The sequence below is a fragment of the Python bivittatus genome, unplaced genomic scaffold (assembly GCF_059951505.1).
Source record: "Python bivittatus isolate LINGU-HERP-01145 unplaced genomic scaffold, Pbiv_v1 ctg000610_np1212, whole genome shotgun sequence".
Lineage (NCBI taxonomy): Eukaryota > Metazoa > Chordata > Lepidosauria > Squamata > Pythonidae > Python > Python bivittatus.
In genome coordinates this window covers 55908423-55926950 of record NW_028277088.1, presented here as the reverse complement: position 1 = coordinate 55926950, position 18528 = coordinate 55908423, and the positions used below count along the sequence as shown (strand labels likewise).

Genomic DNA, 18528 nt, shown 5'->3' with positions numbered 1-18528 from the left:
TTGAAACCTAGTCAGAAGCTGCAGCATGTACATAATGCAGTGGTCTGCATGCTAATTGGCACTGGCAAGTTTCACAAAATAACATCTCCTTTAATGATTTAGTTTTGTTGGTACTTTATATGTGCTTTATTTTGTTTATTGAAAGAATTGTAGTATTGTGAATTGTAGTATTGTGAGAATAGACAGCATACAAAGATAGACAGATAGTACCGGTAGCAGGTCTCTGACATCTCATGGCAGCGACAAACCTATATATATTAATTACAGTAATAAAAATTAATACAAACTAAATTCAGAGAGAGAAAGGAAAGTAAAAAGAAAATAAGAAGTGCAAAGAAAGAAAAGGGGGAAAAAAAGGAAAGGAAAAGGAAAAAGGAAAATACAAAAAGAAAGGAAACATATAAAGAAGTGACTTCCAATCTTCATCACAACAAATTTGGTAGGTCTTCACCCTCTATAAGGTTACAAACAGATATCTCTTCTTACCATAACCCATCCATTATTTATAAGCAAATCCATAAAACATCAACTTTTTAATCCTGGTGTCAGCAAAAGGTCCATAAAGGGTTTCCAGAATTTCATAAAAATATGACTTAGGTTAACCTTGATCAAATAAACCAACTTTATATTCCTTCCTTTTACTTCTGAAAATCTTAATCTTTAATTCATTCAAATATTGTGTAGGATTTGATTTCTCTTCAATTATTCTTTGTCCCATCACATTTAACAAGCCTCTTTTGTAAATCCAATAAAAAGAGATTATCCAGGTCATTCTCTTGGTTTATGATTTGTATTTCCCCTTTAATTTTTAAAACTTCAGCTAGCTTCTTTTGTATATCCAGTAAAGAGTCTTTATCCAGGGCATTCTCTTGGCTTGTCACTTGTATTTGCACTTTAAATGCCTTCTCTGTCTTATAATCCATACTTTTTTTAATTCAGTATTTCTGATTCTACTATTTCTGCATCAAGGAAGATTTATTTCACATCTGTTATTCCTTCATTAACATCCTTTAGACATAGTCTATCCATAGAAGCAGACACTGTTACTGATATTGTTCATATTGTGGCTACTAACTTCTGGCCCCGTTCTTCAAAGATCTGCTTTAAGGCAAGGTTTTTTTTTTTTTATTTGCCTGGAATTTTTAGTCCCCTCTAGTGTCCAATTTAAATCATAAGGTATCTAATCTCTATCATGACTTACAGTAGACAAAATAATTTTGGTTCCCATGAAAAGCTGTTTATTTTATATAGTTAGTTCCAAAATCTTATAGTAAAAGTTTCAATATTCCAAATTTGTCTGGATCCTTAATTTGTTTATAACTTTCTTAGTTCAAATTCCTATATAGTCTTTTGCTGTTTATTTCAAATTCTTTACACTCTTAAACTTAATTTTTCTTTTGTTCAGAAATGAAGAGAGATTCACCAGGTGCTTTTCAAACTTGTTGTCCTGAAGATCTCTAATAGCTTTAAGATGTTTAGATAAGCAATTTCAGAAAGTGATTAGAAGTGGCGTTAGTGAACTTAGCGTCCTTTAAAAGGCTCTGCCACAGTTGTGAGCTTGATGATTGATCTCTTTGTCTCCCAACATCTAAACCTATGGGAGGCCACTGTCCCATGGTCACCTCATGAGGAACAGCTGTCCAGAGCACATATGGGTGATCTCCCATCCTCTCCTTGTCCAGAGAGGCTCTGAAGAACTGGTCTATTCACCAGTTCTTTCGTCTTTGTTGCAGTCATTGTCTCCACTCTCCGCAGAGATGTGTTTAGTTCACTGTGCCTCTACCAGAAGTCCAGCAGGGACAAATCTGTAGTTTTATATGAAATCTTGGATACTATAAAATACGAATCAATCTTTATTGCAATCATAGACCAGCATAAGACACCAGAAAGGAATATAGTCAGTAAAAAATTTAAAAGGCAGCACAGGAGCATAAAAGATATAAAAAGGCATATAGGAACATAAATGGATAAAGATTTCATAAAAAGTCATTTAAAGGACATATAAAGTATATGAAATTGAGCATAAATAAAATAAGAAATTATTAGTTGCTAGACTACAATAGTCATAAAATGTTCTGTGGCGACAGATTAGGGCCATGCTGTGCTATACGTTTGGCCACTAAGCACTAACCTCTATCTATGGTATACTTAGTCTCAGTGTTAGCTTCAGAGATTAATATTCACAAATGTTGAAATTTGCCACGCAGACCTGGCAACACTTAACGTTGTGTCAGGATTAATGTCCCAAAGCAACAGGGAGTATAAAATATGTGTGTGTACTTAATACAGTCTGATAAGCAACTTGAATAGAAAATAGTCCTCCATGGGTATCTGACTTTTGTCAGAAAATGCCAGAAGGAAGATTCTAGGCTGGCATTATTGTCAATGAACTTCCAACGAATATTTTCCCTCCAAATAAGAATTTATAATTTGTATTTTAAAAAATGAAGTTTTACTTTGCCTATTAAGAGGATATCATATCTAGGTCTTAAAGCCTCAAAGAGATTATCTTTCAATAAGGTTGAAATATAGAAGGAAGATTAACTAGAGCACCATTTTTGCCTTTTTTTCCTACACTGCCCACAATTCTTAAAATGAATCCTGATGAAACAGATAAAACTAAATATGTTCAAGATTAGATTTTTTTTGGTTTGTAAATTAGCAGAGTTCGGCTCTGATCTGTGAAATAAAGTTTCTAAAAGTGATTTAATAACATGCAATCTTCCACAGCAATTCCCTCACCTCTGTAAGATTGCAGTTCTATTTTCAAAGTCATAAAAGACAGGGAAAATTGCTAGGTTGTATTTTGGAAATTGCTTACTTTCAGGAACATGCCCTAAAACAATAGGGAATATTGTAACTATTTTATAAAGCATACCCTGTGTTCTTATTTGTGGTTATTAAGCAGAATGCTTCAGACAGGGAAATTTGGAACCAGATGATGCCACTAAGCTAAACATACCCAAATCTGCTTCTTTATAATATCTTCAGGTAAGAATATGGTTCCTGTAAATGCTTATCTGCAAATGGTGATGGATAGATGGATGAATTGGATAAAAAGTAATAAATTATACAGAGGTACTCATTATGAAAGGCAGCCAAGGTGGTGATAGAGTCATTTTGTGTGAGATCAGCAGCTATATAAATATGATATGTGAATGTGTGGAGGTCCACATGGGAAAAAGGAGAAGAACATCTGCTAGTGTTGCACAGAATTCCACCAAAGATTTACCTCAGCTCGGTGGCAAACAAGTTGGAAAGAACTATGTACTGGACTTTTTTTTACCTGTTGTGTTAGCAATTTTTAAAAGAATATATCTTAACTAAAGCCTGAAGCCAGAATCCAATTATCAATAAAGAGCCAAGATGTATTTCATTTCATTCATAATTAATTTTATCAACTGATTTTCAGAACAATACATGGCTTTTATAAAAGAACATAATACTGACAAGGACAATATGGTCATATCACATCCAAGAAGAATGAGCAGAATAATAAAATAAAAACAGAGGCTTTGAAAAAAATTACCACTTACTAAATAAGATTAACAATCCTATTTAGGATTTAGAAACATAAAGTTGCCGTTCAAAGCCACTAATGCTGTAGTCCTCTATTTGCTTGGAGTAAGCCTATGGAAAAAGTTTTTCTGTCTCCAGGCAATCTGAGTAATATCTCTTATAATATTTGCCAGTACTGTGGGTAAGTGAGACAAAATGTTAGTTTTTCTGCAGTCTGGCTCACTTTCATCATGGTCCTTTCACCATTATATTTATTTGTTATATCTACCCTCCAGGCTCAAGATGAACTTTCGATTACCTTTTTTTTCTCTTCAACCTAGGTTGCTATTAGCAAAATCTCCAATTGGTCTTGGCATAAACTATTTTACTACAGAGATATGAGAATCCTTATGCAAGATGCACAGATACAGTGTTGCTAAATTTAAAATTACACCCATATCTCAAAAGATGCAAGCATTCCTGCTTTGAAGTGCTTATCTTCTTAAATTTATATTGATAGTATTGTTGGGAATTTTTCACTGGAGAGCCCTACATCCTTGTGAACATCTCTTGGCCATCCTCTTTTTCCCATTAGACACATTGCTATTCTTGCTACCCCTTTCCCAGAATATACACTGTTATTCTTACAGCCATCTAGATTATTGTCATTGGATCAAAGTGACACAAGGTAACTCACAAAATCCTCACACTATTCATTTAGCAAGAAGCTTGAATCCCTCTCCATCAAGAGATTTTACTAAGTACACTAACTTATTCCAAGATTCATAAAGTTATTTTTATTAAACAGGAGTCTCAACAATTCAATTTCTCTTGAATTATCTGAAAGTTGTACCTTCAAATCAGTTTTGAATCTTGGCAGCTATCTGGGCCAGTTCACACAGTTTTCTTGGCAAAATTTTCAGAAGTGGCTTGCCATTGCCTTTTTTCTAGAGCTGAGTGAGAATGACTGGCCCAAAGTCACTCAACTGGTTTTGTGCCTAAGGCAGGAGTGAAACTCAAAGTTTCCTGGTTTCTAGCCTGGTGCTTTTAACCACTACACTAAACTGACTTTCACGTTCAGATTATTAATGGCTAATGTTCATATTATTATCAGCATGCATTTGAAAAACAATGGTAAAACAAGGCATTGTAAACAAACCAGAGAAGTTGGCTGATGTGGGTCTTCTGGGGTATGTGGCCATGTTCTGGAAGTTTTGGTTCCTAACATTTCATCAGCATCTGTGACCGGGCATCTTCAGAGGACGGGAACACAGACAGGAGCGGTTCTCTCTGTGCCCAGGATGATGTGACACTTTTTTGGGTATTTACAGAGATCAGCAAGGGTGCCTGCGGGGGGAGGGGGGTTGTGGGTTAATGAGTGGATGCTTGTTTGGGTGATCAGAGTTTGTGTGTATCTTCTTGGGGGTTAGGCAGGATTTTTTGTGTTGAGTGGTTAACGAGTGGCTGCTGAGGGTGATTAGCATGTTCATTGTATGAATTGTTCACGCGTCCTGGTGGTTGAGCTGAGTTCATTGACCTTTTGCAGGCTGTATTTTTCAGGATTGCTAGCCAGGTTTTGTTGATTTTTAGACTTTCTTCTTTTTTATTGAAACTGTGCCGGTGTAAAAAAGAAAAAAAAGAAAGAATGCCAACTAGCAGTCAGAAGAGACAATGAAAACTCCTTAATCTCACAAACACATGGACACAACACATGGACAGACTCAACCATAGTTTCACCTGGGAAACTGTCAGCATCTTAGACCAGGCCAAATCCAAAAATGCGAGGGAATTCCTGCAAGCTTGGTATTCAGACAAGGCAGCCACAAACTGGCACATAGAGATAAACAACATCTACACACTATTCAAAAGAGACAATAGAAAGGAAACAAAAGATCAGAACATCTCCTCACCAGCAACCAACACCCATATAAGCAGAGATTAATACCAGGATCAACTCCAGACAAACAATCAAGCAGTAAACAATACCCTAATCAAGGAACTACCGGACCGGGGGGGGGGGGGACCACCAACACAGGCAGGGCAAGCCACTGTACATAAACAGAAAGCAAACCCCACTCCATTCTAGCATGAAACTTTTGCAAGAAAACAACCAAGCTCAGAGAACCCTAAGGATTCCATAGTTCAACCCTGAGCTACATATATTCTCTTCTGTTGGTACACACACACATGGATGAGAAAAAATGCATATAAGAGAATGATTATTGCAAAAAGAAAAAGAAAAAAGGGGATCAGAGAACTTATCGTATAATGTATACAAAGAAGAATAGTCTGCAAAGAATATAGTCAAACGGAGCACAGAATGGTAAACATTAACAGAAGCAAAGAAAAGGCAGAATGGTTTTTCAAAAATGGTTTTGAAAGTGGATAAAAAGGGTTAAACAAAGAGCCTCCAGCAGAGTGAAGGGAATTAAAAATAAAAGTAATGAAATTATCTGGGATGCAACTAAAGTGAGAGAATGCCAGAAAGATTATTTTTAAAGATGTGCATAGGAATAAAAGTGGAAGTGACTTTTATAGTGAAACACCATACATGTCAGTACCAAAGGGAAAAAATTAGTAAAGTAACTCATAAAGCTGCAACAATTTTAAAAACACTGTGGTTGCAAGCATAGGCAGTGTAACCAGAGAAATAGTAAAATATAGATGTGGTTTGCCTATGGATTGGAGAGAAATGAAAATGGCTATGTATAAAAATGTGCTTCTGGCCTCTTTGTTATACAGAAATGTGAGTAGATTCTGTCAGAGAAATATAAAGTTGAATGCAGTAGGATTAGGGCACTTATGAAGTACTCTATGTACAAAAATAATAAGAAGAGATAGGGTCAAGAATGAATGGGTAATGAATGAAAGTGTGCTGAATACAAAATTGAGTGAACAGTGGAAAAGTACACTGAAGTTGTTTCATCATTCCAGAGAATGAATGAAGAATGGAGAAGGAAAAGTAAATAGGCTGAGAGGAAGGGGAAACCTGAGGAAGGTATGTTTGCATGGCGTTGATGAAATCTTCAGAAAAAGAGAGAGGTGAAGTTTACAGTACAAAAGGCAACAAATCAGTCAATGTATGGATGTGATGGAAGCAGGGATGGTTTACAAGGACAGAAATGTACAGAAATATATAGCAAATTATTTCCTTTTCTGTTATTTCCTGCCTCCAATTTCTCTTGCTTACTACTTCTTATTCCTTTTTGTGCCTTCTATACACTGCTTACCCACAAGAGGAATGGCAGGATGGTATGTATGTATGTAGATAAATATTGGACTTTAAAGCCATGGCTATAATTTGAAACTACAGCTGTAACAATCACTTCCTTCTAGGACCACTTTGTTTTGAAGCTTGCCTTATGTTCACAATTTCAATACAGTCTTTTTTCTAGTTAAGTTTAAGAAAAATGCTGCACATTTAAAATATTGCCACCCAATGGGAAAACTCTTAAGGGTGGCAGGCAGGGGGGAAGACTATCTCAGCTAGGCTGCAAAAATCTGGATGTCCGTGACATGGCAACAAAGGGCAGAAAACTGTAATTCTTTGCTTCCATCTAGTAGCTGACTAATAGGCTTAAGACAGAAAATGTTAAGAAGGGAATTTAAATCAAAATGTATCATAGATTTCATATACTGAAATTATTCAGATGCTTAGTAAGGTTGAAGACAAGGATAAGGTGGTTGGAAGGGATCAAACAGATTACTGGAATGACCTTAGGAGAGCTATGCATTGTTGCTAGAGATGGGCACAATGGTAACTATTTGTTGATGTGATCACTATGAATTGAACATGACTTAATAATGTTCATTAATATTATTATTGAAGTGAATTGGTTCCATATTTTACTGAGCATGTTCTGTACATCAGAAGCATCCTTATTTTTCATGTTTGCACCACAGCATTATGATAAACAAAGCCACTATGCTATCCTTTAGAGTGAATGGCATGATTGGGCTGTTGGCAACTCTGAGTTAGAACTGGAAACTCATAATGATAATTTAAAAGGCATGAGCCAGGAAGGAAGAAGTAGGAAACTAAACCATTAGTGTGATAAGCCAAAGCTACAGTATATAGTTGAAATTGCCCAGGCAAGAATTTATAATAGTTTCGTGATAGCCTTTATGAGCAGGGTGATTGTGACCACATCATAGTCCAGAGCAACTCCAACCTGCTGCCCATTGACTATACAACAGTGCAGAGAACAATGCAGTTTTAGCATATGGCATCTTTCATCAAACGACTGTATGTGTAGCTATAAAGAGAAAGTCCACTTAGCTGATATGGTGCAATGTGTTGTTTTTGTTATTGCATTTTATTGTTGTATTTTAAATTCTATTATAAGAACTGTGCTGAAATCTAATTAATAACACAGTTATAGGACAGTCTAAATCTATAGCTGAGTAATACTTTTATTATTACAAATCAAAGTGGTACAGTACCAAACAATATGCAAGCTTTTAAGTTTTTCTGAACTCTTCCTTATGCAAGATGTAGAAAAAGTAGGGAATGGGGGAGAAGCAAAGAGAAAAAAAAAATGGTCTGACATTCATAATAAGTCCAAATTCAAGTTACATTTTCCATTCAGGAAATGGAAGCACAAAGGCTATGGCTTAGAAGCCATATCTAAAAAAGTATGTCATTACATAATTATTTATAAATATAAATATCCCCCAGGAATTATAACATAATGATCTGCTGAGAACAATGATGGTTACTGCCAAGTAGCCTACTGCTGTCAGGAAAGAAAGCCAGGCAGTGAGCTACGTATTAGACCATGAATGTTCTTATTATCCAAAGCTGATTATGTGATCATGGATGGTACAGCAGACCCCACCACTCCTCTGATGGAACCAGGCAGGATGGGCGTCATTGCCATTTAACACTTGCCTGGACTCAGGAAACACTATCTTCCACAAGCCTAAACAGTAGTTCCCATAATTTTATTCGGTAGAATGAGTAAATGTTAAATTAGTTTGAAGGCACTAGTGTGGATATCCTTTTAAGCATTTTGATAAGAAGAAAGGTTCCAATTTAGTTTTTATTTGTAAGTTTGCTTTCTTTCCTGTTTATAAATGGTTTCAGCACTCTTTTTCACAACAATCAATCATGACTTTCTTCTTTCCTCAGCATGAAATTTCCTCTTAATTTTACCAAAACATTTCCAATTGGCTTTCAGTCTTGTAAAAGCAGAAGGAGAACCAGTCTCTCTGCATATGGATTATAGCAACTGAAAGCAGAAAGTATTAACAGGGGGCATCTTTCAGATGCTTTCCCTCATTCCTGTTGTTTCTGAGATAGACATGGATTTTGCTGAAGATGGTCTTGCTGCACAAGTAAATTCAACCTGCATTATGAGTATTTACTTCGCTATAAATCCTATTGAACGCAGTGGGATTACACATGCATAGGATTGTAGTGTTAGGTTGGTGAGAATGATTGAACAGATATGTTCTTCTCTGGGATGTAATCATTTTTACTTAAAAGCTGAAGCTCTGAAATTGTCAGATCATCCTCGACTCATTTGGCATTAATCAGCACAACAACATGGATTTCAAAGGAGCTACACCCATTAATGTCAGTGAAGAGTTTGTGTCTTTGAAGTTACATTTTCTTATGCATTACCAAAGTTGCAATTCTTTGGTTTTCCATAGGCACAAAGTTACTGTTTTAAGTAACTCTCTCTCTCTCTCTCTCTCTCTCTCTCTTTCTCTTTCTCTCTTTTCCCTTCCTTCCTTCCTTCCTTCCTTCCTTCCTTCCTTCCTTCCTTCCTTCCTTCCTTCCTTCTCTTCTCTTCTCTTCTCTTCTCTTCTCTTCTCTTCTCAAAAACCTTCTAAACACTTCTCTCAGAAACTAAAATCTAAGTAATTTTATTAAAAATATACTAGAAGTGGGAACCAAAGTGTACCTTCCCATAGAGGTTTCAGAACCTTTTTTGTCTCTCTGAACAACAGAATCCTTTCTCCCATTGCTATTTTTCTTTTTAAATGCCCCTTGATTTCAAAATCAGCTCATTATATGGCATGAGGAGAGGGCCTGCTGTTTGAGGAACACAATTCCAGAGAAACTCCTGGGGTCAGAAAGAACATGTTCCATGGTTTCTGAGATCTGCACCTATGTCTGCTGTTTGTTATTGTTTATTAGCAAAGGAAGGAATTCTTTTTGCTACCATAAAAGCTGCCCTTCTTAATAATAGGGTTGTATGAAGTCTGAACACTTCAAAGGGTGCTTTGTTTTGGAACAAATCCTTGGTCTAAGTGCCGCTTTGAGGCTGTTCTGCAAAATGATGCAGTGCCTGACAGTTACTAGAGGTTTAACAGTTTGAGGGACACTTTTATTCTTCTGCTCATTCACAGAAGACACTTTCAGCAAACTAAAGTGGCTGGCCAAATTAAAGCAATCCACCTAAACACTTTTATTGGAACTAGCAAGGAAATATCCCTTGCTTTTTTGAGTTGAGGTGCTACATTGAATCATTTCTTCCATCCTATGCAAGGCAGCTCTGGGTAGTGAAGTGGTGCCATTTTCTACAGGCCTACTAAACAGTGGATCTGTTACACTGCAGAAAATCAGGTGCAATTATGGAAATGCTATACAGTTGCCCATGTAAATCAATACAAGAAATCACAAAACATCTTAATGCAACAGTAATATTGAAGGAGTTCAATATCAGATAAAAGCAAACAATAAAAAAAATGAATGAGTTTTCCAAATATCAGAAGACAGAGGAAAGCAGCAGCAACAACAACAACAACAACAAAACACACAAACACACAATCTCAATTTGTTTTGGTTCACATCTACTTTGTACCAAATATTTTGAACAAATTGAAACAAACAAATTGAACAAAAAATGACTTTAGGAGCCTACAGTGCATTGATTGATGGATTATGTGCCATCAAGTTGTTTTCAACTCCTAGCAACCACCTAGATCAATTTTCTCCATAGTAATCTGTCCCTAACCTGGTCTTTCAGATCTTCCAATGGTACACTCATCACCACTGCAACTGAGTCCGTCCATCCTGCTGATAGTTGTCTCTTCTTCTCTTTCCTTTCACCTTTCCCAGCATTAGAGTCTCCAGAGAGCTAGGTCTTCGCATAATGTGTCTGAAGTAGGATAATTTGAGGCTGGCCATTTGTGCCTCAAGAGCCAGTTTGAGCTAGTGGTTAAGGCTCCAGGCTAGAAAGCAGGAGACTGTGAGTTCTAGTCCTGTCTTAGGCATGAAAGCTGGCTGGATGACTTTGGGCCAGTCACTCTCTCTCAGCCCAACCCACCTCACAGGATTATTGTTGTGGGGAAAATAGGAGGTAGAAGGAATATTAGGTATGTTCACCACCTTGAGTTATTTATAAAAAATAATAAAGATAGATAAAATATCTTTTAAAAAAAATGAGAACTCTGATTTGATTTGTCTGATGATCCATTGGTTTGTTTTTTTAGCAGCCCACATTATTCTCAGGAGTTTTCTCCAACACCAAAGTTCAAAAGCATCAATACACTTCCTATCCTGCTTCTTCAAAGTCCACTATAGTGCACATGGGCAAGATAATAAGATGTTCCCTTCCCTCATTCTGCTCACTCTGTTCATCAGGGATAGACATTTCATGGCTGCTAGATTAGTCATGGAGAAATATTTACTCTCTTCCTTCAAGAACAAACTACTGGAAACTCAGAGGGAGAGAATACTTTATTTGCTATAGTTTTGGATGCTGTGCTGAACATTGAGAAAAGGAAGCTGACTTGCAGAAAGAAACTGCTGTCTACCCCCCACCTACTTACTCTAAGTACAGGTTGCACCATTTCCACTCTTTTCAAGTATCAGCAGGGAAACTAATCAGCCTCCCTACTGAGGGAGAAACAAGCCACTCTCCCAGGAGCGACTGCTGAGGAAAGGAAGCCCCTTTCTCAAGCTTGTATCAAGAAGGTGGTGAGCTGGAACTGAACAGCAGTCTTGACGTATGAGTGCATTATTTCCCCTCTGCCATTCTGGAAGTATGACACATAGGGAAAAAGGGAAGGAGAGAGAAAAGAAGGGTTAGAAATAAGGAAAATGAATAAGAGAGCAAAAGGACGTACGTATGTGTTCATCCTCCCTAAAAAGGCAAATTTATCTGCAAATGTAATCAGACTCTGCCAGGAAACTGAAACCAATAAAATGAAAAGTTAACAGAGTTTAACACAAAAGCCCTGCCCCTAAAATGTGGCAGACTTCATTCAAGAAAGGGCTACTACATTTGTTAACTTCAACTATGTCTGTCAAAATAAAATTTTAAAAAGGTAACCATGTGTTGCTATTCAGTGACTGTCAATGGGAGACATAAGGCTTTAGATTTCTTGTCTTGCAAATGCTGCATGAATCTCAATGTGTATCTGACAGACAATCTCCCTATTTCTGAAGCCAGTTTGAAATGCACCTGAGACTGATCTGGGTTATTTTGATTAGTTTCAGATCTGTTGATAAATCAATACATTATAAACAGCAGTACGTTTATATGTTTGCAAGTGTACAGAAATAACATAGGACAACAAGCTTACCATTTGTGCCCAATGATTTGTCCATCAACCATGTTTACACATCACCCATTAACTGAGTGCCTTATTCTGTCTCCTTCAGCCCCTCCCACTTTACACTTTTCTCTATATTTCTGTGCTCACCATGAAAGGAAAATCCATTCTTTCCCATATCATAATATCATTGTACTTAGCAGTTCTGCATTTGACTTTTTTACCACTGGGGAAACTGCCTTCTTGAAATATGGCATTCTGCTTTTCCCACAACCCAGCTAAGCAACTTGATAAACTGGTTGGCAGAGATCAGGTCACTACCTTTGCACTACTAATGGGACTGGGAAATTAACTATATGTGGTAGATGTCTAGAAGAAAAGAAGAAACTTTGTTGTTCATGCCCTCCTCCCAGCTACCCATTCAAGATCATTTTTCCCATTAGCATTAGGAGTGGTAAATCAGTGAACCTGAATATAAATACTGGGGAGAAGAAGGACTAGGCTCTTTCATCCTCTCCAAGAGACTGTCTGGAAGAATCTATTTCAGGTCTGATGCTGAGCACTTTTTGTCATTATCTTTCTTGTCTTTAAATCCAGATTTCCATATCCTACCCATTCTCTCCATTCTACTGGTTGTTTTTATGGTCTCTGTGTACATGTTTCCTTTTGAATCAAGCAGTCCCACTCTCCCAACTTCATTTAGAGCAGTGGTTTCCAACCATGGCAACTGGAAGACATGTGGACTTCAACTCCCAGAATTCCCTAGCCAGCATGGGGATTGATTGATTGATTTAGAGGCTTCTAGCATTTACCAAGATACATGCTCAATGTTTCTGACATGCAGTTCCCTCAGGCATTTGACAAAAACCATCAGAACTTTACAACCTTCAGAAAGGTGATTTGATTTCATGAAGCTTCAGCTGAACAATTCCAGTAAAGCAGATTTTCCAACTGAAGCAGGGACCCACTTCAAAGCAGAGTGATTCATGGCCTTTCAAGTGCATCACAGATTTGAGAAGCTTCTGCTTCTGGGGTTGTTATGGGAAATATACAATGTTGCCATGTCATTTTCTGACATGTGGAGAATGGGATTAAGTGGTACGATGGGCTCTCAAATATTAGAGAGCAAGGATGGTGTAGCGGTTAAAGTGCTGGACTAAGAGTGGGGAGGTCCAGGTTCTAGTCCACCCATAGGCATGGAAGCCAGCTGGATGTCACTCCCCCCCAGCTTTAATCAGCGTCAAACTGTGACAAGCTGGATGATAAACAAGCCCTCCTGTCACATCAGACATTACTACTTGTAAGAGTTTGGTGAGCAAGTGGACCCTGCAACCATGTGGGACAATCAGGAAGAAGAAAGAAGAAAAGGACAACAACAACATGGACATAATTTGAATCAATTCAGGGTTGATTTACACTGATATGGACTATCACTTTGGACAATTCCACACTACAGCCTAAACTGCTTGTCTCCCATGCTGCTCCCAGCTGTTTTGTAAACCAACTTTAGAAATTCCTGTCCAGATTGCATTGAGTTAGCAATGAGACCCACCTGCTGCTTAGTGAAGATTATGGTTACCACAAGGCCCAAATGGTCATTGCTCTGCTTGTTCCCCTCCCCATCCATGCAGGGAAGGCAAATCTCACTGACTGGCTTCTGTGTGCCTGCCTTCTGCGCCTGCCTCACTAGTCCCTATGTCCTTCCTTTTCTTTCCCAGATATTTGTACATGGGATGCCTCCACACATAGCCTTTCCACATTATTTCCTTTGACACTAAAGTATACCTCCCTTTTTTGCTTTTTTCCTTCTTATTTTAGGATCATTTTTTCTAATGCTGTAATAACCAAAGCAACAGGAACAGGCTATTCTTTCATGCCTATGTTCCTCTATGTGTCCATGGAATTGATGTAACAAGGAAGAACTATTGTTTGCTGAAACAAAGTAACAATGATCCTACACTGCAACTTAAAGATGTTTTAAAAAAATAAAGGGAAGGAAAGGGAAGGGAAGCTTTGCAGTACTATAGGCGGGGGTGGGAAAGCAAGGGAAGCATGCGTCACCCAGCCTGGGCAGAAAGCATAGGGGTGGGAGATATAAGAGTTGAATGGAGCAGGAGCTCTTAGGGGTGAGAATAGTCACCAATAGAATCCATTGACTTAACAGGCCATCATTGGATCAACTGCAAGATTATAAAAGAATACAGAGAACATAGCAGGCCAGTAGGCCAGGATGAAATAGCTACCAAGAGCAGCAACCAGCAACTGGAAGGAAGGAGACCTGTCAAGCATTGCAGCCAATCAGAGTTGGAGCTTTGCTGTGCTGAAGAGAACATAGTTCTGGAGACCGTCTGCCCAGAAGGGCTTAAGATAGCCCAGGCTGGAAAACAGCAATGTTGAATTGAAGCTGTATTACAGGCACAGGGGGTAATTTGCAATGGGCTGGAAGTGTGATGAGGAGGGCATCACCTGTTTCTGTACTCAGGAAGCAATGGGTTGCCTGTACTGGTGATGGGCCAAGCAGAAAGTGTGGAAGTGCCCTTCCTGTTGTATTCTCATAGCACATTTCTACTCTATCCCCATTTGGCCACGCAGAACATTTTTCACTTTTATTCCTTAGACATGATTCATCCTGAACTGGACATTGTTTCAAGTTCATGTTTCTTTGATGGTTTATTTATTGTGAGCAATTAGTCATCCAATAGCTACAAAGTGGTACTGAAGTAAAATTTTCAAGACCTAGTTATTTTCATCGCAGTACATATACCCTGCTTTCTGACCTTCATGCTGAGTGTAATAGCCCAAAATAAACATTAGGTAAATTTTTAAAAACAAGCAGAAGGAGCTAAAAGGTATTTATTCATTTAGCGGTCCACAAAGAACACAGGAGACATTCATTGTTTTTAAAAACACATTCCAAGAAGGTGGAAAAGATGAGAGTGGTGAGAATAATTTACCTGTCCCTTCTTTGTTGCTTTTGCAAATGGAATTTTGGTGAGAGGAACAGTATGAGTCTTTTATTGTTGAAATAAACTGCAAAAGTAAAAGAACAATTGCATAGCATTTAGCACAGCTAAATCATATTCACTTGATCCTGTCCCAACCATGCATGATACTAGACTATTTTAAAACTAATTCCAAAATGAATAATTTGGTTTCTTTTGGAAAAAAAATGATTACTTGAGATTTCAAACATCTTAACAAGATAATTTACACATTTAAATTGCACTTAGATAAAAGCAAACCACAGCATATGCACACCCTCCTACAAAAAGCAAATCTACTGCTTCACTTTAGACTCTCAAAAAGTTAATCAAGAACTGTAAACCCATTTCTCTCTTGTCTTTCAGCCCATTTCAAAAAATCAGTACCTTTGTTATTTTATGCCAGACTTCCAGCAATACTTGAACTGTAATTTCTAGATTTTCCCCAGTCTGGGAATTCTGGGAATTAAAAATTCAATATATCTGGAGTCCAAAAGACTGTGCAATAAAGTATGAAAGAAAGAGCATGTTAGATTATATCATTAGGAGTGGATGAGACTTGGTAGGTTCTGTTTTTTAAAACCCTCAAGGAAGATCCAGCAACCTTACTGGGGAAAACATCAACAGATATCCTGTTTCATTAGGCAAGTTATTTGGCTGATCTAAATCAAGGGAATAGGTCCTTATCCAATACTTCAAGTCTACAAATGCTTTTTAATCTATCAGAAAATCTGTTTTGGGATATGGATGAGAAAAACCCTTGGTTGTCTACTGTTGTCAAAGCACATGCAATTGCATATACAATTGTTATGCAATTGGCACTGACACTGGAATGGGATCTGTGTGAATGGCTTCATGCTCTTTACATGTGCCTCTGAACTTTGACTCAGTCATAACACCTGAATAAGCATTCCTCTCAGTATGGGTTCAATTGCTCTAGGAATGCAGGTATGAATCAGTAGATGGAGTCTCTTGTTTGTGTTCGTGTTTTTTGCTCATGCAGACTACACCGAGTAGGGCAAGAGCTGTTTTATGCTGGAGTTTGATAGCTCCGAACATAAACTGCTGGTTTACTGCTTCATATATGAATGTGACAGATATTTTCATTTACTATGACCAACTCAGAACTCAGACTATTTTATTGCCTTTATGTGTCTTCTAGAGGAATAAATCATACAAGTGATTTGGATGCCTGTACTGATATAAAATAATAGAAAATAAAAACCATACAATTTCTGCTGGTTTATACTCCAAAATACTGAACTGAATTTGGAATATCCTGCTGCATCCAAGGAAAGGGAAAGGAAAACTTGAACAAACTACGAGAAACTTTAATTCAAAAAGGTGGAGCTGTCAATAAATAGCACACTGTCAATATTATAATATCCTGGTCTTATAAGAAAATTCTCTGCAATATACAGGATTTCACCTCAAGTCATCCAGTGACTTTTGTGAGAAACAAAATGAGCTTCTATAAAAGTATCAGCATTTTTAAAGGCAGGTCCACAGAAATCAAGTAAATCATTTATCTGTCATTACTTAGTACACAGATGAATTCTAACAGCTAAAACATACATTGACCTCTCTTTTGCCAACTCCCCTCCCCCCAAGAAGCTCTAACTAAATGCAGGTGATTTAGGTTTGATAGCTCAACTCACTTATACAGCCCTACGATAGGATCATAGCTCTTGGAAGAACAAAGGCTTCACACCTTTTGCCTGTCTGTGGAATTGCATTCATATCTAAAGCAATGGCTCAGACTGATTAAACATGTTGAAAATGTTTGCTAAGAGGAATGAAATGTGTTCATAATGTTTCTGCTTATAATAGTCTCTGAGAAAATCTAAAACAGAAGAAATTAGTGATCATTGAGATGGAGAAATATAACAATATAACTGTGATTTAGAATGCCAACATAAAAGATAAGGAAGCTGAATAACTCTGTTTTTTCAGGCACAATGATCAAGATGGAATATGTTACAGGCCACTTAACAGGTAAGCCAAATCATGGAAATATGATGGAAAGATGGAAATCTTTGTGAACTATACAACAGATCAACTATGTAATACATTTTGCCCATATTTTTTCTAGGATAATATTGTTGTCTTTTTATTTGAGGGAAAATATCCAATATTTAAATAATTCAGAGAACTATGACATTTCCCTGGCCCATGTTTTGGAATAATTAATATTGTAAATGAATGCACAGTCCAGTGAATATCCTGGCTTCCATTAAAAATCTCAGCCAGAAAGAGAGATACATATTATTTACTACATTTATCATCTCTCACATGAGTTCTGGACAGGGCCTGCTTAAGTTACCCTTTTAGCAATTCAGTGAGGTTAGGCTGAAAGATTATAAATGGCACAAGGTCACAAAGTGACTTTCCTGTCTAATGGAGATTTGAACCTGAGTTTCTTAAAGCCTAATCTGAAATGCAAACCATTATATTGTCTTGGCTGTAGTGCAGACACACTAGATTGTTTTTCCAGGGATATACCTCCACATATGGAGGCATTTACCTGATTAATTTAGATGGGTAAATCAGATTGCATGGGTTATAAAATTATCATATTCATTCTATCAGGCACTTCTCATATTCATTGGGAAACCTTAGCTAATCAGAGAACCTTAGTGAATGAATATACTTGAAGTATAGCACAAAGGAAACAGTCACACTCTTAGACATGTACTTAAGCAAGGTACAGCCTAAATATTCTTTAAAAGTAAAAGACTAAAAAACTTACTTGATTTGTTTATCAACAGAGAAATCATTCTTTCTTTAAACCACACACACACACACGTTTATTACAGCCCTAAGGCCAGATACAATCAAAGTATACAATTTCTTTAAAGCTAACTTTCTGGATTCTGTAAAAGAAAGGTGTCAGCCAATTGGTTCATGTAATAATCTGCAAATATTAAATTCCTCCCCAAATCATTCAGTAAAGCAGGGAGAGATAACGGAATGCTTATGCAGAAGATACACTTCCATTCTTATCCTGTCTTTGTACACTTTTGTGCTTCAGAATATTCTCTGATTATCCTTTGTGTTAACAGTTCATACATCTGTATCTCATTCTCATTCCTTAAAAAAATAATGTAAAGGAGACTTAAGACCCATTTCTGACACAGTGAAGCTAATTTGGGATAACATTACTAAAAAAGAGATACGGCTCACACATGTATTATACCCATCTGTGAGAAAGAAACTCCCAGCTGTAGGATTGGCATATTTTCCAACATTCAAAATCACTCATTAACTTTAAGAAAAGTTAGGAAAAGTTGTACTGAACTTAGCAAAACCCTTTTAGTGCTCAACAGTTAGATTTTCATACCTCTTAGAAGCATTTATTAATTTATTTTTGAGTTGGATCAAGATTTAATTATAGTAATTTAAATTGCACTGGTGGAAATGGGTTTATTCCAAGTATGACTAAATCTGGGTCCAATTATTATTTATATAACATCCAGTAAAAAGGTTATTTATAACAGATGTAAAATCTTGTCAGTTAAGCTCCATGGTTATAGCCTTGCTG

The 18528-nt window shown here is 37.1% G+C and overlaps 1 long non-coding RNA gene across 1 annotated transcript in view; it reads right to left on the bottom strand.

Moving 5' to 3' along the window:
- Window positions 1-3406: 3406 nt before the first annotated feature.
- LOC148214634 (uncharacterized) overlaps window positions 3407-18528 on the bottom strand; it is a 28726-nt gene continuing 13604 nt past the window's right edge. The window contains exons 2-3 of the long non-coding RNA XR_015797743.1: window positions 14961-15036; window positions 3407-11487 (exon numbers count right to left, since the gene is read on the bottom strand). This is a non-coding gene — a long non-coding RNA (uncharacterized LOC148214634). The remainder of the gene's footprint in view (window positions 11488-14960; window positions 15037-18528) is intronic.